Consider the following 22,217-nt stretch of genomic DNA (forward strand, 5'->3'; position numbering starts at 1 on the left):
CACTCAGCGGAATCAGCTAATCGCGGACCGCCGTCGGCGACCGGCACCCGCCTACAAGACCGGGGATCAAGTCTGGCTATCCACCCGGGACCTCAACCTAGCGGCATCGTCTCGGAAACTGGGTCCGAGATTCGTGGGGCCGTTCGAAATTGAGGCCATCATCAACCCGGTCTCCGTGCGCCTGAAGCTGCCCCCCGCCATGAAAATCCACCCGGTGTTCCACGTCTCTCTGGTCAAGCCGGCACCTACCTGCCACATGGTCCCTCCGTCCACCCCACCTCCTCCTCCCGAGATCATCGACGGTGGCCCAGCGTACAAGGTACGGGAGATTTTGGACTCCAGGCGCAGGGGAAGGGGTTTCCAGTACCTGGTCGACTGAGAAGGCTACGGTCCGGAAGAGCGTCAGTGGGCTCCCCGCTCCTGGATCCTGAGTCCATCTCTCATCCGCGACTTCCACAACACTCACCCGTCGAGACCAGGTGGGCCGCCGAGAGGCGTCCGTTAGAGGGGGGGTACTGTCATGATCCGTCTGTTCTCGTTTCAGCAAGTGGGCGTTTCCTCCGCGCGCGCCCCGTCGCACGTCACCGGGCAGGCGCGCCAAGCCACGCAGCTGACGCTCATCATCCCATTGATTACGGACTACTTAAGCCGCCGCCGAGGATCGCTCGGCGTCGGATTATTATCCCGCAATGCTCATGCTCATGCTTCATGCTCAAGTTTGTTCCATGTTTTCCCGTGTGTTGATCTTTTCGTTCATAGTGTTTGTTTGTACAGCGACTCTTCGGCTCGCCTTTGGTTCTCGCGTTCGTTGTTTGGATCTTTCTTTCCCTTTCGTGGTCAGACTATTTTCGTTTTGTAGTATTTCCTTGCGTTTGCAAGCACTTTAAGTTATCTATCGTTTTTTGTTCCTGGTGTGACTTCGTCCTCCAGCGTTTTCTGTTTCCGTCGCTCGCGACGTTAGTCATTAATTATATCTGCCTAAATTTATGTATTCCCCTGGTCCATATCGTAGTGTGGATATGGATTGATTGTTCGCTGCCGGTCCCAATAAACATCTGGTCTAAACCTCTTCTTGTGGTCAGCGCTTTAATAGTTCACCCTCCGCTTCCGGCTTCGGCCGGACAGCGATCATATCAGTCCACCGTCGTTTTCTGCACCTTGTCACGTTCCCATTGCGTTTCATAGTTCACGTTCACCAGCACCTGTAGTCTCGGTCCCTCGTGTTCCTCGTGTCTCCCGTTCCCCTGATTCCCTATGGCGGCAGGCTGATAGGGATCAGGTCCCCGGCGCCACGTCAGCTGCAGCCACCCATGCCGCCTCCACGTCAGCTGCACCAACCATGCCGCCTCCACGTCAGCTGCAGCAACCCATGCCGCCTCCACGTCAGCTGCAGAAACCCATGCCGCCTCCACGTCAGCTGCAGCAACCCATGCCGCCTCCACGTCAGCTGCAGAAACCCATGCCGCCAGCTGCAGCCTCCAGTTCCGGCTCCTCGCCAGCCGCAGCGCCCAGTTCCGGCTCCTCGCCAGCTGCTGCTTCCGCCCCAAGTTAATGTTCCAGCGGAGCACGTCCTGCGTCCGCCCCAAGTTAATGTTCCAGCGGAGCACGTCCTGCTTCCGCCCCAAGTTAATGTTCCAGCGGAGCATGTACTGCGTCCGCCCCAAGTCCACGTTCCAGCGGAGCACGCCCTGCGTCCGCCCCAAGTCCACGTTCCAGCGGAGCACGTCCTGCGTCCGCCCCAAGTCCATGTTCCAGCGGAGCACGTCCTGCGTCCGCCCCAAGTTAATCTTCCAGCGGAGCACGTCCTGCGTCCGCCCCATGTCCATGTTCCAGCGGAGCACGTCCTGCGTCCGCCCAAAGTTAATGTTCCAGTGGAGCACGTCCTGCGTCCGCCCCAAGTCCACGTTCCGGCGGAGCACGTCCTGCGTCCGCCCCAAGTCCATGTTCCGGCGGAGCACGTCCTGCATCCGCCACACGTCCATGTTCCGGCGGAGCACGTCCTGCGTCCGCCCCAAGTCACTGTTCCGGCGGAGCACGTCCTGCGTCCATCCCAAGTCCACGTTCCGGCGGAGCACGTCCTGCGTCCGTCCCAAGTCGACGCTCCGGCGGAGCACGTCCTGCGTCCGTCCCAAGTCCACGTTCCGGCGGAGCACGTCCTGCGTCCGTCCCAAGTCCACGTTCCGGCGGAGCACGTCCTGTGTCCGCTCCAAGTTCCTGTCCCGGCGGCGCCCAACGACCCACCGCCGCTCCAAGTTCCTGTCCCGGCGGCGCCTAACAACTCGCCGCCGCTCCAAGTCCCGGCCTCTGCTGCGCCTGGCCTGCCGCCGCTCCAAGTCCCTGTCTCTGCTGCACCGGGCCCGCCGCCGCTCCAAGTCCTGTCATGTTTTTGTTTATGTTTTGCTGAACGGGCGTGGGGGCGTTCATTTCCAGCGCGTGTCGTGTTGGCTGGAGAGACGCGGCTACCAGCCACGCACCTGTCACTCGTTGACTTCCTTGATCACCTCGCCGCTGGAGAGACGCGCCACCTGCGCTGCACCTGTTACTCGTTTACTCATTTAATAGTCACTACTTAAACGCCAGGCACTGACTATTCGGCGTCGGTGCATTGCTCCTTTTTGCCCTATTTCCGGACATCACTGCCTTGCTTTGCCATTTCTTCATGCCACTGTTACTCTTTGCTCTCGTTCATGCTCATAGATCACAGCTCAGGTTATTTGTCACTGTCCCTGTTTCATAGTCCAGTTTAGTTCTGTCCCGTCGCGTTTTGGTTCGTCCTCATTGTTTCATTCATTTGTTCCAAGTACCTTGTTTGCCCTTTTGTTTGTTTGGTTAATTAAACTCCCTTTAAGTTACCCTTGCCTTGGCTTCCCTGCATTTTGGGTCCCCCTCTTCCTCTCCTACCTCCTCCACCCGTGGAGCATAACATTTAGAAATGAAAGGCAAGCCTGTAAATGGGTCTTCAACCGCTCCCTGGCTCAAGCAGTCATCCCCTCCTGCTTGAAAACTTCCACCATTATTCCTGTCCCCAAAAAGTCACCAGCCGTCCACCTGAATGACTACCGTCCTGTTGCTCTCACACCAGTCATCATGAAGTGCTTCGAGAGGCTGGTTCTCCAGCACATCAGGGACTGCCTTCCTCCCACTCTGGACCCCTACCAGTTTGCATACCGGGCTAACAGATCCACTGAGGACGCCATCGACACTGCTCTGCATGTTGTGCTGGGCCACCTGGAACGACAGCAGAGCTATGCAAGGATGCTCTTTGTGGACTACAGCTCGGCATTCAACACGATCATCCCAGACATCCTCGTCGCCAAACTGGACATTCTCGGCCTCCCTGCCCTCACACGCATCTGGATTAAGGACTTTCTGACCAACAGACCCCAGACTGTGTTGCTCGGCCCCTACACGTCCTCCACCCGCATGCTGAGCACCGGTTCCCCTCAAGGATGCGTGCTGAGCCCCCTCCTGTACGCCCTCTACACCTACGACTGCAGACCGGCCCACGGCAACAACACCATCGTCAAGTTTGCTGACGACACGACAGTGGTCGGTCTGATCTCGGAAGGTGACGAGACAGCCTACAGAGAGGAGGTAAAGAGACTGACAGCTTGGTGCAAGGACAACAGACTGCACCTTAACACTGCAAAAACAGGAGATTGTCGTCGACTTCAGGAGGAACAAGACGGTGCCGCCCCTCCTCTGCATCGAAGGCGTGTGTGTGGAGAGGGTCCACACGTTCAAGTTCCTGGGAGTACAGATCTCCGACGACCTTTCTTGGACTCACAACACCACAGCAGTGGTAAAGAAGGTCCGCCAGCGTCTGCACTTTCTGAGAGTCCTCAGGAAATTCAACCTGGACAGGAAGCTGCTGCTAGCCTTCTACCACTCGTCCATCGAGAGCCTGCTGACGTACTGTGTCTCCACCTGGTACAGCGGCTGCACTGAGGCGGACAGAGTGAGGCTCCAGAGGACAGTCAAAACAGCGCAAAGGATTATTGGCTGCCCTCTCCCCTCACTGTCGGACATCTACACCGCCCGGTGCCTCAGAAGGGCTCTCAACATCGTCAAAGACAATACCCACCCAAACTCACACCTGTTCGACCTGATGCCCTCTGGCAGGCGCTACAGGTGCATCAAATCAAGGACCAATAGACTGAGAAACAGTTTCTTTCCGAGAGCCATCTCCATTCTGAACTCTCACACACACACGAGAACACCCTTACCTTGCAGAACAGCATTGTGATGTGTTTTTATATACACTATTCAGTACTAAATTCCATTGCACTCTCTTATTTATTTATCTAATTTATATATTTGTCTGTATTATTGTTGTATTGCACTGGAGAGGGGAGCCCTCTAATCTCCTTGCACATTTGAGTACAATGACAATAAAGGGATTTCTAATTCTAATTCTAATTCTAAATCAAGACGATGTTTCTTAAGCAGTTGTTGCACTACAGCAAGTTTAAAGTGTTGGGGGACTACCCCAGAAGATAGACTGCTGTTGATAATGGCCAAAACCGATTTACCAACACTCTGGATTAACCTCCTTAAAGACGTCCGAAGGAGCTAAGGGGAGCCGGACGTCTTAATTTGGAAAAACGCATCCTGCAGAAATGACAAGTAAACCACCTCACAGGAATCCAACCCTGCAAAACATGGACAGAGGGGTCAAATGTGGCGTTCTTACCGAGTAGCCACATTGTCAGTGAAAAACTAAAGCTACCAGTCTCTACCTCACCAACGCCAGATCCGTAGTCCATAAAATCGACGATCTGGAATTACAAATCCTGGGAAATGTGCGAGACAGCTGTGTGATCATCATCACGGAATCCTGGCTGCACTCCAATGTTTCCGACACAAACATCCAGCTAGCTGGGTGCTCACTCCATCGCGCGGATCGAACAAGAGACACCGGTAAGAGCAGGGGTGGGGGGCTCTGTGTTTACGTGCATGAGAACTGGTGCAATAACAGCATGATCGTTGAGAAGCACTCTTCCCCCGACATCAAGTACATGTCCGTTAATGCCAACCTTATTTTTTCCTGAGGGAGCTAACAGTCGTGCTCGTCACTGCTGTTTACATCCCTCCTGATGCTAAAATTAGCACGGCGCTCTCGCTACTCGCATACGCCATCATTGAACAACAGCGGGCCCACCCTGATGGTGTTCATATAGTAGCGGGAAACTTTAATAAGGCCAATTTAAAGACTGTACTCCCAAAGTTCCACCAGCATGTCAAGTGCCCAACGAGGGGAGACAACACTCTTGACCATGTTTACTCGAACATCAAGCACGGATACAGAGCCTTCTCACTCACCCCTCTCGGCCAGTCAGACCACCCGTCCTTGCTTCTCACACCTGCGTACACCCCTCTCAGATGCAGATTCAAGCCCACCACAAAGACTGTGAAAACCTGGCGTGAGACTGCCATGAGTGAATTACAGGACTGCTTTCAAGACACCAACTGGGACTACATCAAGTTCTGCATGGAAATTGTGTCCCAGAACAAGACCATACGGGCCTTCCCAAACGCGAAACCCTGGATGTCCAGTCAGGTTCGCTCACTCCTCAATGCCCGTGACACTGCCTTCAGGTCAGGTGACAGAGCCGTGTACAGCGTGGCTCGTGCTGACCTGAAAAAAAGGCATTAAGCTAGCCAAGACGGACTACAAGAGGAGACTGGAGTCCCACCTTGCTAGCAACAGACCACAGGAGGTGTGGCAGGGTCTGCAGAGCATCACCATCTACCAAAGTGACAGCATGACATCTGTAGACCCGAGTGCATTGCTGGCAGAAGAGCTAAACTGCTTCTTTGCTCGCTTTGACTCACCCCAACCGTCACACCTCCGCACTACGTGCCTCAACTCCCCCTCACTCACCATAGAGGAACACGATGTGAGGCGTGCGCTCCTGGCTATTCACTCCAGGAAAGCTACTGGACCCGACGGAATACCAGGCAAGGTCCTCAGAGCATGTGCCCACCAACTATCACATGTTTTTTGCAGGATCTTCAACCGCTCCCTGGCTCAAGCAGTCATCCCCTCCTGCTTGAAAACTTCTACCATTATTCCTGTCCCCAAAAAGTCACCCACAGTCCTCCTGAATGACTACCATCCTGTTGCTCTCACGCCAGTCATAATGAAGTGCTTCGAGAGACTGGTTCTCCAGCACATCAGGGACTGCCTTCCTCCCACACTGGACCCCTACCAGTTTGCATACCGAGCGAACAGATCCACTGAGGATGCCATCGACACTGCTCTGCATGTTGGGTTGGGCCACCTGTAACAACAGCAGAGCTATGCCAGGATGCTCTTTGTGGACTACAGCTCGGCATTCAACACAATCATCGAAGACATCCCCATCACCAAACTGGACATTCTCTGGCTCCCTGCCCTCACACGCATCTGGATTAAGGACTTTCTGACCAACAGACGTCAGACTGTGTTGCTCGGCCCCTACACGTCCTCCACCCGAACGCTGAGTACCTGTTCCCCTCAAGGATGCGTGCTGAGCCCTCTCCTATACGCCCTCTACACCTATGACTGCAGCCCGGCCCACGGTACCAACACCACCGTCAAATGTGCTGATGATACGACAGTGGTCTGTCTGATCTCGAAAGGTGACGAGACAGCCTTCAGGGAGGAGGTCCAGAGATTAACGGCTTGGTGTGAGGACAACAGACTGCAACTCAACATTGCAAAAACAAAGGAGATCGTCATCGACTTTAGGAGGAACAAGACTGTGCCACCCCCCCTCTACATCAAAGGCGTGTGTGTGTGGAGAGGGTCCGCATGTTCAAGTTCCTGGGAGTACAGCTCTCCGATGACTTCTCCTGGACACACAACACCACAGCAGTGGTAAAGAAGGTCCACCAGCGTCTGCACTTCCTGAGGGTCCTCAGGAAATTCAACCTGGACAGGAAGCTGCTGCTGGCCTTCTACCACTCGTCTATCGAGAGCCTGCTGACCTACTGTGTCTCCACCTGGTACAGAGGCTGCACTGAGGCAGACAGAGTGAGGCTCCAGAGGACAGTCAAAACAGTGCAGAGGATTATTGGCTGCCTTCTCCCCTCCCTGTCGGACGTCTACACCAGCCAGTGCCTCAGCAGAGCTCTCAATATCTCAATAAGACAACACTCACCCGAACTTGCAGAACAGCGACGTAATGTGTCTTTATTTTTTCCAATTTCGTATTATTTTCCATTTAATTATTTATTCTTTAATTAATCTAATTTATATATTTAATTAAATTATTGTTGTATTGCACTGGAGAGGGGAGCTCTCTAATCTTGTTGCACACTGTACAATGACAATAAAGAGATTTCTGATTCAGAAGATTTATTTTCGAGTCATTTAGAAACTCTTTGTTGTACTTGGTGGAGGGTGATTGAAGACAGCGCTGAGCACAGGAACAGCCCCGCCAATTTCAAAGAAAGTACTTTCAAAGCTGATAATCGATATGGCGAACATAAAGTTTACATTTAAAATTGTTTTGAAAAATAGTCGCCGCTCCTCCAACATGACTTGAAGTTCTCGGATCATCCAAGTAAGAACATGAAGGAAAGACCTCGAGTATCACACTGCACTCAACAGCGCCAGTCCAACTTTCGGTCAAGCAGAGAAAATCCGGGTAATTGGAAAGAAAGAACTCCCTCAGAATGAATGCTTTGTTGTCAACGGCTGGGCATTTAACAATGCAATCCTTATGGGAGTAGAAGGGGTGCGTAACTCCTCTGATTGGCGAGCTCTGGGAAGCTCTCTCAGAAGCTGGAGAGTCACGACATGTCGGAGGACACGTAAACGGCAGCACAGCTGAAGCTCCCCGCCACAGCCAATGACCTGTAGAAAGCAGGAGTCCAGAGTGTCTCGAACGTGCCACCGCACAAAGGGTCTCTGGTAAATCCATGCCTTTGGGAACGGGCAGGGGACTAAGTGTGTTTTAGCTCTCTTTTTTGCTTAATCAGCTGACTACTGCGTTTGCCACAGTGCCGCCGACGCGGTGCTGGGAACGCATAGACACGGAAGAAGTCCGCCTGAATATCAGCAGGAAGTGTCTTCTCCCAACCGAATGCACCCAAACCTCAAACATTGCACTACACGTCCTACAATGATTGGCGGTCATATAGAATTAGAGTTAGAATTAGAAATCCCTTTATTGTCATTGTACTCAAGAGTGCAACGAGATTAGAGCGCTCCCCTCTCCAGTGCAATACAACAATAATACAGACAAATATATAAATTAGATAAATAAGAGAGTGCAATAGAAAATAATACTGAAGGGTATATAAAAACACATCACGATGCTGTTCTGCAAGGTAAGGGTGGTCTCGTGTGTGTGTGAGAGTTCAGAATAGAGAGGGCTTTCGGAAAGAAACTGTTTCTCAGTCTATTGGTCCTCGATTTGATGCATCTGTAGCGCCTGCCAGAGGGCATCAGGTCGAACAGGTGGGAGTTTGGGTGGGTATTGTCTTTGACGATGTTGAGAGCTTTGCTGAGGCACCGGGCGGTGTAGATGTCCGACAGTGAGGGGAGAGGGCAGCCAATAATCCTTTGCGCTGTTTTGACTGTCCTCTGGAGCCTCACCCTGTCCGCCTCAGTGCAGCCGCTGTACCAGGTGGATACACAGTATGTCAACAGGCTCTCGATGGACGAGTGGTAGAAGACCAGCAGCAGCTTCCTGCCCAGGTTGAATTTCCTGAGGACTCTCAGGAAGTGCAGACGCTGGTGGACCTTCTTTACCACTGCTGTGGTGTTGTGAGTCCAAGAAAGGTCATCGGAGATCTGTACTCCCAGGAACTTGAACGTGTGGACCCTCTCCACACGCACGCCTTCGATGCAGAGTGGGGGCGGTACCGTCTTGTTCCTCCTGAAGTCGACGACGATCTCCTTTGTTTTTGCAGTGTTGAGTTGCAGTCTGTTGTCCTCGCACCAAGCCGTCAGCCTCTTTACCTCCTCTCTGTAGGCTGTCTCGTCACCTTCCGAGATCAGACCGACCACTGTCGTGTCGTCAGCAAACTTGACGATGGTGTTGTTACCGTGGGCCGGGCTGCAGTCGTAGGTGTAGAGGGCGTATAGCAGAGGGCTCAGCACGCATCCTTGAGGGGAACCGGTGCTCAGCGTGCGGGTGGAGGACATGTAGGTGCCGAGCAACACAGTCTGGGGTCTGTTGGTCAGAAAGTCCTTAATCCAGATGCGTGTGAGGGCAGGGAGGCCGAGAATGTCCAGTTTGGCGACAAGGATGTCTGGGATGATCGTGTTGAATGCCGAGCTGTAGTCCACAAAGAGCATCCTTGCATAGCTCTGCTGTTGTTGTTGTTGTTGTTGGGCTCGCGCCTGGGCGGGACCTCAGAGCAAGGATTGCCCAGCTAGCGCAATCACCTTCTGCGTCTCAGTGGAGAGGACGTTGTAAGGAGGAGGTGCATCGCCGAAAATCTTCTGCCGGAGGGGGATGAGTCGGGGGCACCGCAGGAGCCAGTGCTGGACTGTCTGCGGCTCCCCTCCACATAGTGGACATGTGGGGTCGGCTGTAGGGCAAAGGAGGTGCTCGTAAGCCCGGAGCTTGGGGTGGTGGCCCGCACGGAGCCGAGCAATGAGGACGGCGTCCTGCCTTGATTGAGCAGCGGAGCTGTCTGCGCGCCAAGAGAACCCTTCATAGGCGGCTGCGGTCCGCTCGTGCTTAGGGGGGTCGTCACGGATGCGGCATTTGATAGTTGTCGCGGCTGCGCAAAACGATACAGGACGGAAGGCTTCGGAGTGGTTGGAGGCGGCCTCTTTGGCTCGGGTGTCGGCGAGTTCGTTGCCGGGCAGACCGCAGTGGCCCGGGATCCAAAGAAGAGAGGTCTTGCCAGGGCGCGCATTCAGCAGTTGCCGGATGTGGGCGGTGTCTGCGGCGCGGCTCGAGATGGCCTGCAGAAGGGATTGACTGTCGGAGCAGATTGTCACCTTCGTGTGGGCGTTTGAGTGAACGAGCCACTCGAGGGCCATCGTCATAGCTTCCCTCTCTTCTTCGTAGGACGACGTGAACTCGGCGCCCCTTCGCATAAGCACCGTCGTTGGTTGGACGTCAGCTGGGTCCCCAGAGGCGACAATCATTGCTGCCCCTCCATTCGAGACGCCTTCCGTAGCAGAGCCATCCGTGTAAATGGTCAGCTCCGGCTCGGTGGCACGAATGGCCGCAGTGGCCAAGTTGCGCAGGACAGATGGAGCGTCTTGTTTTGTGGTCATCCCGATGGAGGTTGACACCGTCCAGAGTCCGGAGTCGTTCAACCATGGGCATTCCACTGGGACTTGGAGGGAGGCTCTTGCCGACAGCCCAGCTGGGAGCGTCGTGGAAAGTTTATTGGCCTCAAGTCGCCAACTGGAGCGTTGTAGCCGATGCCTCACGTTCGCAGTCAGGATCTGGGACCTCGGGTGTGTGGACGGCAGTCGCGCGGCTTTCTCGTAGGCGATGGCCGTGAGTTGGTGCGAGTGCGTCTTATAGCTGCTTACACCAGCTTCGAGCTGAAGGGCTTCAATCGGTGATGAGCGGAGTTGTCCTGTCACTAGGCGCAGCGCTGAGTTATGCGCTCGTTCCATGTCGGCTCGGCGAGTGTCGGAGAGGAAGGGTTGCCACGCAGGAGCCGCATAGTCCATCACACTGCGTTGGAGGGCGGTGAAGACGGAGCGCAGGCTGTCTTTGCGCCAGCCAAATTTCGACCCACTCAGACAGGCCAGTATGCGGTTGCGGGAGAGGACTTTGGATGTCACCGCTTTCACATGGGGGCCAAAGCTGAGCGTTCGGTCCAGGGTTACGCCGAGGAACTTCGGGGTGGGGTTGTGGCTGAGGGGTGAGCCGTTGAGGGAGATCGTGGGAGACCAGGAGGCCTCGTGGGAGTTCGTTGAGAAGAAGGCCACCTCGCTCTTGGTGGCGTTGAGCGCCATCTTCTTTGTCCGACTCCATTCCCCCACCGCGTTCACCGCCGTCTGGAGAGCGGCTTCCGCCTCCTCCTTAGTGTTCTTCTGCGATAGCAACGACACGTCGTCTGCGTATAGTGCGAGGTCGACGCCTTCCGGGATGACAGACCGGAGGCTGTAGACCAGGAAGAGGAGGGGGGCGAGGACGGAGCCCTGAGGTAAACCCTGCCGGAAGAGCAAGGATTTCCCGCGTTCCCCGTTGATCTGCACCCTAGCTCGCCGGTTCGTAAGGAGGCTCCTGACCCAACGGACCATCCGCCCCGGTACTCCGAGTTCCAGAGCGGACAGTAGAAGGTCCTCGCGCCATACCCTGTCGTAAGCCTTGCTGTAGTCCAACAGGGCCATGACTCCCCGTTGCGGGCGGGCTTGTTGGAACCCGTCGCTGATCCTCTGTGTGAGATAGAGTACCTGGTCCTCACAGCTGCGGAGCTTCCTGAAGCCGGCTTGCTCCTGGCAGAGCCACTCCCTGGATTCCGCCAGGAAGTAGAGGCGGTTATGGACCATGCGCTCCATTGTCTTCACAACGCAGGACGTGAGGCTGATCGGGCGATAAGAGGAGAGTTCGCTCCCAGGTTTGCCGGCTTTACGAAGTGGCAGGATGGTCGCTTGTCTCCAAATTTGTGGGCATACACCGGATCTGAAGGAAGAGTTGAAAATCTCCAAAAGCTCCGTCCTAGCCTCCGGGCCCAGGGCCTTCAGGAAAGAAGGTGGGATGTCGTCTGGTCCCGCCGCGCCGTTGGGCTTCATCTGAGCGATGGCTGAGTCGAGTTCTCCCATGTGAAAGTTGCCACAGCTATCATCGTCTTCTGAGCCAGCCACGTCAAGGCGTTTCTTGAGGGGAAGATGGCAGCGGAGTCGGTCGTCTCTCGTGATGGGTAGACGGCTTACTGTGGAATAGTGACGCGCTAAGACGTTGGCCTTGTCCACGTTTGTGGCAAAGAGTCGGCCGCCGATCTGCAACGCTTCGTTCTGTGCACGGCTGTCAGGGGTCCCACTCAGAGCCCGGATCACCCGCCATGTCCTGCTGGTGTCTGGGTTGTGTTCCAGGTCAGCCAACAGGGCTGCCCACTTAGTGTCTTTGGCGTCGCGAACAAGGCTGTTGACTTCTTGGCAGGCAGCGATCCACTCCTCCCTGTTGACGCCGATGTCGCGGCGGAGACGGTTGCGCCGTTTGATCGCCTCTTTCACCTCTGGGGTCATCCAGGACTTCGTTGTGCGCCCCTGTGTGGATTTCCCCACCACAGTGTTACCTGCATCAATCAGCGCCTTGTTGAAGCGAAGAAGACGGTGGTGTAGCGAGGGGATTTTGTGACCGCGGAAGCCGCTGATGGTGGTCTCCACCTGGTCGGTGAAGGCGGCCCAGTCGAGGTCACGGGAGTTCCATTGGGGGCGGTGAATGGGCGGGCAGGTGGGTTTTACTTCAAGCTCCACTTCCATCAGGATGGGTATGTGGTCTGAGCCCAGGTCCTCCGTGACAAGCCATGTCGTCCGGTTCGCCAGTTGTGGTTTAGCGAGGGACAGGTCCGGGGAGCTCAGGCCCCCGGTGTTCCGGTTGACCCGGGTAGCGGCGCCGTTGTTGAGGACGCTCAGGTGTGATGACACGAGCCATTCCTCGATCGCCTCTCCCCGTCGGTCGCTCGGTTGTGTCAGGTCCCAGAGGGGCGAGTGCGCGTTCAGGTCACCGGCCACGATGGTGTCACCCGACGCCGAGATCCAGGAGAAGTCCAGGTTGTCGGCGTCGTCGTCGGCGGACTCACGGCGTGGTGGGGCATACAGGTTGTGTAGTGTCAGCCATCGGCGTCGGGAGACGCGAACATTGACTGAAGAAGACTCCAGGAGGCCATAGCAGGCATGGCCCAGGACTTCAAAGGGTAGGTCCTCTTTGATCAACGTGAGTAGGCCGCCCCCTCGCTGGCCGTTGGGGCGGTCCACTCTGACGGTCGCGTAACCCGGGAAGGCTGGGGTGGCAACTTGAGGTCTCAGCTTTGTTTCCTGCAGCAGACAGATGTCCGCTTTGAGGTCCCGGAGGCGGCCCTCCAGTTCACCAGACTTGGTGCTCAGGCCGTCGGCGTTCCATTGAAGGACACGCAGAGCCGGTCTGAGCGGGGCGTCGCTGGTGATGTGGGTCGTCTTGGGCTTGGTCGCCGGCGGCAGCGGCAGCGGGCCCGGGAGATTGGGCGCTGCACAGCATCGCGGGCAGGACCAGAGCTGAGTGAGCCGGAGTGCTGCGGCTGCGTCACGAGTGGCGCCGGAGCACTTCGACTGGAGGTGGAATTTCGTCTCACAACTGCGGCAGGTCAGCGGATTTGCGACGGTGATTGCTTTGTGGCAGGCACCGCAGCGCACCCTCTCCACTGGGCCTGATGGTGGATTCACTGTTAGTATTGTTATTGGTCGGCCGGCTATCGTCTCGGTCCGGCTCCGGTGATCGGGGCAAGACCAGGAGGATGTGGGTGCTGGGCCACGGCATCGGTTCCCCCTGTGGCAGAGCGTCTCGCATTCAGGCTGTTGACATTCGAGGGCGAGGATACCCCGCTGAATCGTCTGCTTGCAGCCACAGCAAATCCGCCCTGACGTTGGAGGTGAGGGCGGGGCCGGGCCACCGTGAGCCACGCACTGCCAGGAGCTGTCGCGCCGCAGCCTCTCGCGAGTGAGGCCGCTGCATTTCAGTTGATGGTGGCAGAGGGCGGGGCAATTGGGGGCCCGGCACCGCAGGGGAGATGATTTCCGGATCGGACGGCCGCAGAAGTAGCAGGAGTCCGGGCCCGGGTTCGTCTCAATGTCTCCGGCCAGGATGAGGAGAAGGGAGGCCAAAGCCGGAGAGTCGACCTCCCATCTCAAAAAGGTGGCAGAAGATAGTGGCGGCGCCCTCTCCCTGACCGGTCCTTCGGGCCGAGTCGTGGGGTGATGTGGGTGCCGGCAGGATACATTCGTCGTCGATGGGGGGCCGCCGACTCGTCCGGGAGACCACGTAGAGGTTGTATCCTTGCTCCCGGTCTGCTGTTGTTCCAGGTGGCCCAGCACAACATGCAGAGCAGTGTCGATGGCGTCCTCAGTGGATCTGTTAGCCCGGTATTCAAACTGGTAGGGGTCCAGAGTGGGAGGAAGGAAGTCTCTGATGTGCTGGAGAACCAGCCTCTCGAAGCACTTCATGATGACTGGTGTGAGAGCAACAGGACGGTAGTCATTCAGGTGGACGGCGGGTGACTTTTTGGGGACAGGAATAATGGTGGAAGTTTTCAAGCAGGAGGGGATGACTGCTTGAGCCAGGGAGCGGTTGAAGATCCTGCAGAAAACATGTGACAGTTGGTGGGCACATGCTCTGAGGACCTTGCCCGGTATTCCGTCGGGTCCAGTAGCTTTCCTGGGGTTAACAGCCAGGATATACCAGTGGAGTCTGTGATAGAAGCACCGGCGCACTGTATGCCATCTTGATTTTGCCTCATCCACAATCTGTACAGATCTCTCTCTGTGCAGGTGCAGTTAAAGCATAGATGGGTGGTGTAAATTCTATGTGTTGTTTAGTCTCAGACTGTATAATGCATATTACATGTTTTCATGTCTCATTTCAGACACCAAGAAGTCAGGAGCATCAGGAAAAGCCTCACTTTGCCTTCGGACAAGACATGTGAAATTGTGAAGCAGACACTTATTAGTAGGAAGCACTTTAGGGTTGTGGTTGTTTTGGTAACAGAAAAAACGAGGCAAATAATTTCAATAAATTGTGTCTGTTGAGCCCACAATGTCCCAAAACTGTTTGTTATACTTCATTGTGTTGTTATTTGTTTTGTTTTTTTGTTTTTTGTTTTTTTTTACCAATTCTTCCTCCAGTGCCGTGGCGCCCCCTGTCAGAAACGGTGGTTGACACTGAATTGGAGCATCACCTAGTGACCATGGGACATTCCTCGAGCTTCAATGTATGATGATTTTTGTCTGGAGTATTGTGTGACGGTTCGGGTTGGGGAGGAGGGCCTGGCAGTCTCTGATTACTTGCAGGTGCGCGACCCTTCCAGCCAGGCTCTCCTCCGGAGGAAGTGGGCGTCGGCTCCGGCGCACCTGCGGCTCGTTGACTACAATCAACGGGCAGTATAAGATCCAGCCATGCCAGGAGCTCGACGCCGGATTATCTCGTCACCTCACGTGGTACTGGCTCATGTCACGCTTCGCTCCCCGATCGCCCGACTCCTCGTGCTCTCGTGCCTGCTTGACCCCTGCTCTCTCTGTTTTCCCGTCTAGCCGACCTGAACCCGTCCGGACCCGCTCAGCCCGCCACCGCCTCCGAGATCCTGCCCGGCACGCATCCCGCCAGCGCTCTGCGCTCCGCCGTGCCTCCCGCTACTCCGCCAGCTCGACTTCGCCTCCCGGCGCATCCCCTTCCGACGCGCACCCATCCGTGCCTTCCGGTGACTGCCACTCCGACGCCTGCACGTCGACTCCTCCCGGCATTCGCCGCGCCGACGCCCGCCTGGTGGTGGTTCCCTCCGAGCTTGCCGCCCAGCCTCCTTCCGCAATAAACCCTGTCTCAAACTCCCCTGTCGCTTTTGGGTCCTCCTTCCCTCACACACGGTTCGACGAACCATGACAGTATAATCCGGCCAAGTCAATGGACCCCGCGACCTCGGACCCCCTGGGAGAAGCGCTCGCCCACCAGGGCAGCGTGCTCGAGCGCCACGAGCGGATGCTGCAGGAGTTTCCGGGCCCCCTCCAAGCCATCCATCGCCAGCTCACGCACCTCTCGAACCAGGTGGGTTCGCTCGCCTCCCCCCCCAACCTCCCCAGGGACGCGACCCCGGCTCCCCCGGCCGCCGCGCTGCCTTACGCGGGCGGGCGGGAGCCCCACGTTCCTACCCCCGAACCCTACTCCGGGGACTTGGGCTCGTGTAGCCAGTTTCTGCTCAGCACTTCCCTGGTCTTCTACCTTCAGCCCCACAGCTACGCTACCGAGCGAGCCAAGATCGCTTACACGATCAACTTTCTCCGCGGCCGCGCCGCCAAATGGGCAACCGCACTATGGGAGGCGGCGTCGCCGGTGATGTCCACCTACGCGGAATTCAGCCAGGAACTACGCCGCGTCTTCGACCACCCGGTGCAAGGGCGCGAGGCGTCCCGCCGACTCCTTTCCCTCCGACAAGGTTCCCGTTCCGCTGCCGACTTCTCCGTTGATTTCCGCATCCTGGCCCACGAGAGCCGCTGGAACGAGCCGGCTCTCCGCGAGGTGTTTCTAAACGGGCTGACCGACGCCCTCAAGGACGAGCTGGCCGTCCGCGACGAGACAACGACCCTCGAGGAGTTAATCGCCCTGGCCATCAAGGTGGACCACCGGCTTCGGGACCGACAGGTCGATCGGTCCCGACGCCCATCCAGAGTCGCCGTCCGCGCAGCGATCCCCCGCACCGAGGTCCGCTCGCCGTCGCCAGTCCAGCCCTCGACCTGCGCGGAGGAACCCATGCAGGTGGGGAGGACCACCCTGGACCCTCTGGAGCGCCAGCGCCGCCGGTCCCACCAGCTCTGCCTGTACTGCGGCCTCCCCGGCCACTTCCTGGCCCATTGCCCCAGCAAACCAAAAGAGCAGGCTCGTCGTTGACGGAGAGCCCAACGCCGAGCCTGCTGGTATCCGCCTCTGGCTCTTCCTCCCGGATGTCTATCTCCGCCCGGCTGCTGGGTCAACACACCCCCCTCTCGGTCACCGCGCTGGTCGACTCGGGGGCCGACGGCAGCTTTTTGGACCTGACCCTTGCCCGCCAGCTCGGCATCGCCGTGGAACCCATTCCATCCCCCCGGCGGGTGGTCGCGCTGGACGGGCACCTCATCGCCCGGGTCTCCCAACAGACCACTCCCCTGACCCTCATAGTCTCTGGTAACCACCGGGAGTCCATCAGGCTGTTCCTGATTCACTCCCCCCAGGTCCCTCTGGTCTTAGGGTTCCCCTGGCTCCAGACCCACAACCCCGCCATCGATTGGAGGAAGTGCGTGTTGACCGGATGGAGTGAATTCTGCCACTCCCACTGCCTGCGCTCAGCGGATCCGGCCCCTTCCTCTACTCCACCCGCCCCCCCTCCGCCTGACGTCTCCACCGTCCCCCCGGAGTACCACGACCTGGCGCAGGTCTTCAGTAAGGACCTCGCCCGCACCCTCCCCCCCCATCGGCCCTACGACTGCGCCATCGACCTCCTCCCGGGGGCCCCCCTGCCCAACACCCGCCTATACAATATCTCCAGGCCAGAGAAAGAGTCCATGGAAACATACATCCGCGAGTCGCTCGCGGCCGGGCTCATTCGTCCCTCGTCTTCCCCCCTGGGCGCGGGGTTTTTCTTCGTTAAAAAGAAGGACGCCTCGCTCCGCCCCTGCATCGATTTCAAACCCTTAAACCAGATTACGGTGAAGAACAAGTCCTCGCTTCCCCTCATCGACCCCTCGTTCGAACCTCTGTGTGAGGCCCAGGTCTTCTCCAAACTGGACTTACGAAACGCATACCACCTGGTCCGCATCAGGGAAGGGGACGAGTGGAAGACGGCGTTCAACACACCATTGGGACACTTCGAATACATGGTGATGCCCTTCGGCCTTACCAACGCCCCCGCCGTCTTCCAGGCCCTAATGACGGACATCTTCCGCGACATGCTCAACCGGTTCGTATTCATATATCTGGACGACATTCTCATATTCTCCCGTTCTCTCTCAGACCACCGCCGACATGTCCGACTGGTCCTCCAGCGCCTCCTGGAAAATCGCCTCTACGTGAAACCCGAAAAGTGCGAGTTCCACGTCTCGTCCGTACCCTTCCTGGGTTACATCATCGCCCGGGGGCAGCTTCGTCCCGACCCGGCCAAAATCCAGGCCGTAGCGGAGTGGCCCCAGCCCACCACCCGGAAGGAGCTCCAACGCTTCCTTGGATTTGCGAACTTCTACCGCCGCTTCATCCGGGACTATAGTAAGGTCGCCAGTCCACTCACCGCGCTTACCTCCACAGCCACCACGTTCCAGTGGACCCAGGCGGCTTCCCAGGCCTTCACCCGCCTAAAGGGGGCCTTCACCAGCGCCCCAGTACTCCGGCACCCAGACCCCTCGCTCCAGTTCATCGTGGAGGTGGACGCCTCCGACACCGGGGGGGGGGCCGTCCTCTCTCAGCGGGATCCCGGTACCCAGGTAATCCACCCATGCGCATTTTTCTCCAGGCGCCTGTCCCCCGCGGAGAGAAACTACGATGTGGGCAACCGGGAACTCCTCGCGGTGGTATGGGCTCTCCAGGAGTGGCGGCACTGGCTCGAAGGCACCTCGACCCCCTTCGTGGTCTGGACAGACCACAAGAACTTGGCCGACCTGCAGTCCGCCAAGAGGCTGAACCCCCGCCAGGCGCGCTGGAACCTGTTTTTGAGCCGTTTCAACTTCACCCTCTCCTTTCGACCCGGCTCAAACAACGGTAAGGCGGACGCCCTCTCACGTCAGTTCTCGCCCCCCGCCAGCCCTGACGCTCCGGAGCCCATTCTTCCCTCCTCCTGCCTACTGGGAGCGGCCACCTGGGACATCGAGCAGGTCGTCCGTGACGCTCAGGAGCAGCAACCCGACCCGCGCCCAGTCTCTTCCGACCGCCTGTTCGTTCCCGACGCAGCGCGGTCCCAGGTACTTCAATGGGGCCACTCATCCTCACTCACTTGCCACCCGGGCGTGGCACGCACGCTTCGTTTCCTCCAGCAGCGCTTCTGGTGGCCCCGGATGGCGAAGGACACCCGGGAGTTCGTGGGGGCCTGCTCCGTCTGCGCCCGCGGGAAGGCCTCCCACGCGGTCCCGGCCGGCCTCCTCCAGCCCCTGCCCATCCCGAGCCGTCCCTGGTCCCACGTCGCTCTGGACTTCGTCACTGGCCTCCCTCCTTCAAACGGACACACCGTCATCCTCACCCTGATCGACCGCTTTTCCAAGTGCGTCCATTACGTCCCCCTGCCCAAGCTGCCCACCGCACTGGAAACAGCCAAACTCATCACACAACACATTTTCCGACCCCACGGCATCCCAGAGGACATCGTGTCCGACCGGGGCCCCCAATTCGCCTCTCAAGTTTGGCAGGAATTCTGCAAGGCAGTCGGGGCCACCGCCAGTCTCTCTTCGGGCTACCACCCCCAATCCAACGGCCAGACGGAACGGGCGAACCAAGACCTGGAAGCCGCCCTCCGATGCGTGGTGGCCCGCAACCCGGACTCCTGGAGCGACGCGCTACCCTGGGTCGAGTACGCCCACAACTCCCTCTCCACCACGGCCACAGGTATGTCTCCCTTTATGGCTTGTTTTGGATACCAACCGCCTCTGTTCAAAGATCAGGAGCATACCGTGGCCATCCCGTCCGTCGAGGAGCACCTCCGCCGGATCCGAGGGGTCTGGGCCGAGGTGAAGGCCGCACTCACCCGGACGGCCCAGAGGACCAAGCGACTGGCCGATCGCCACCGATCCCCAGCCCCGGACTACCTGCCTGGTCAGATGGTGTGGCTCTCCTCACGCGACCTCCCCCTCCAAGTCGAATCACGTAAGCTGGCGCCCCGTTTCATCGGTCCCTTCCCCATCGAGAAAATAATAAACCCGTGCTCCGTCCGGCTGAAGCTCCCCGACTCCCTCAAAATCCACCCGACCTTCCATGTCTCCCTCCTCAAGCCGGTATCCTCTAGCCCTCTGAGCCCTCCGACCGTCGCCCCCCCACACCCCCTGATGATAGACGACCACCCGGCGTACACAGTCTCCAGGGTCCTGGATGTGCGGCGCCGGGGCAGGGGATTCCAATACCTCGTTGATTGGGAGGGGTACGGTCCGGAAGAGCGCTCCTGGATCTCGCGCAAGCTCTTCCTCAACGACGCCCCCATCAGGGAATTCTACGCGTTGCACCCGGACAAGCCGGGTAGGACGCCAGGAGGCGTCCGTTAGTGGGGGGGTACTGTGACGGTTCGGGTTGGGGAGGAGGGCCTGGCAGTCTCTGATTACTTGCAGGTGCGCAACCCTTCCAGCCAGGCTCTCCTCCGGAGGAAGTGGGCGTCGGCTCCGGCGCACCTGCGGCTCGTTGACTACAATCAACGGGCAGTATAAGATCCAGCCACGCCAGGAGCTCGACGCCGGATTATCTCGTCACCTCACGTGGTACTGGCTCATGTCACGCTTCGCTCCCCGATCGCCCGACTCCTCGTGCTCTCGTGCCTGCTTGACCCCTGCTCTCTCTGTTTTCCCGTCTAGCCGACCTGAACCCGTCCGGACCCGCTCAGCCCGCCACCGCCTCCGAGATCCTGCCCGGCACGCATCCCGCCAGCGCTCTGCGCTCCGCCGTGCCTCCCGCTACTCCGCCAGCTCGACTTCGCCTCCCGGCGCATCCCCTTCCGACGCGCACCCATCCGTGCCTTCCGGTGACTGCCACACCGACGCCTGCACGTCGACTCCTCCCGGCATTCGCCGCGCCGACGCCCGCCTGGTGGTGGTTCCCTCCGAGCTTGCCGCCCAGCCTCCTTCCGCAATAAACCCTGTCTCAAACTCCCCTGTCGCTTTTGGGTCCTCCTTCCCTCACACACGGTTCGACGAACCATGACATATTGATCCCTACTGTTATTTATACATAATGGATATGCATAATGCATGGTCATATTTGTTTTGCTTCAGGTTGGATTAACTCCCACATCACATTTAGACATGTTTGGTTTGGAAAATATATGGTAAATATGTTGACTTGAATGCTTATTTAAAAAAAAAAAACTATGTAACATGTACTCTTACCAATGTATTTAGTTCTATGACACAGCAATAAAATACAATCAGGTCACCCAAAATACTTGCTGGAAAGTACTCCCCGCAGCAGTGTCAGCATGACACAATGGGGGTATAGTGTTGCACTTGTCACAGTCTGATCTATCTGTTGATAGGTGTCGTTTGGGGTGGTAGCCCACAACCCCCCTTTTTATCATTTTTTAAGCACAAGCTTCTAGCTGCTGTCAAGCAAAATGTCTCTTGATGTACTCATCGTGTTTTCTGTAGTTGACACAATGGTTTGCACGTGTATGTCTGTCAATTTTGTAGATTTTATTATGTTTTATGCATCAATTATAAATGTTTATTATCAACAACAAAACAATAGAACATCTACCATCTACTCAATTTACAAGTTAGATAAAAAACACCAAATTTGACCTGAAGCTACTCTATCATTGGCGAAGTGCTTGCTGTCTTGTGCACAAGAAAAATGACAGTGGAGAAGTTGGAGTCGCTTAAAATGAAACATATCATGTACATTATACAGTGTAATAATATACACAGCATAGACTGTTTTAAATCTCTGTCACTCACCTGCACAGTTGGCTCACCTTCAGATATGTACTCCTGATAAAGATCTTTAATTAAGACCTGTAGATGTTTTCATGCATACTGTGCTGCAGTCACCCATTGCTCCTGCCAAAATACTGTGTGGGCCTGAATGAAGGAGGGGGTCAAAAACAGGTGGGTGCTTCCCTCAATGTGGCCAAACGCAACTATCATTACACAGTTTACTGGAACCTTTCTCAGATTCTTGTTGTCACATGAGTCAAATTCACAGATGAGGTTGGACCGGGGTCACACTGAACAAATGGCTGTATTTACACACCTTTGCTCAAATTAAACTAAATTTAAGATGCTTATTTTGGCTCTCAATTGCTTCTTTACACAGTCGTTAGTCCGTCCTTTTATAAAGGTTTTTGTCCTCTGTCCACAAAATGGGCATCCGTCAGGGACAAGATACAAGATATAAAAAGACAATTTGAAAATAAATTAAATGATCATCACTGGATATCATTCAATGAAGTTTACATGTTCAAAGTAAGTAGGAAGAAATATATTTAAAAAAATTCTAGTGCTAACCATCGTTGTCGGTGGTAAACCAGTGTTGCTCGGACCGCATTTCCAAAAGCACCCCATGTTAGCGAACACACACAGTGTTCTTTATAAACCGCGAGAGCGAGAAAGGTGCGCAGTAATGGCGTTAAAGGGAGGGGGTGTGCTTTTATCGCCAAGAGGAAAACAAAAGCACGGTACATAATTTCTTCGTGTAACTGACAAACTTTCTATTTATTTATGTATTTTTTTTTCATGTGGGTCGGGGTCATTTATGTCTCGCGTTTGCATCTAGTCGACGAGTTTTTCTTTCCCCTGAAGTGACACTACTTCCGGTTTGATGTATTCAAACCAAGAATGTCTCCAAAAACATATCTTTCATTCAATTATGTAACCATTGGGTTATATACATACAAGGTAGTAAAACTTT

The sequence above is a fragment of the Idiotropiscis lumnitzeri genome, chromosome 17 (genome assembly GCF_059441095.1).
Source record: "Idiotropiscis lumnitzeri isolate Australia: NSW breed Sydney's pygmy pipehorse chromosome 17, RoL_Ilum_1.0, whole genome shotgun sequence".
Taxonomy (NCBI): Eukaryota; Metazoa; Chordata; class Actinopteri; order Syngnathiformes; family Syngnathidae; genus Idiotropiscis; species Idiotropiscis lumnitzeri.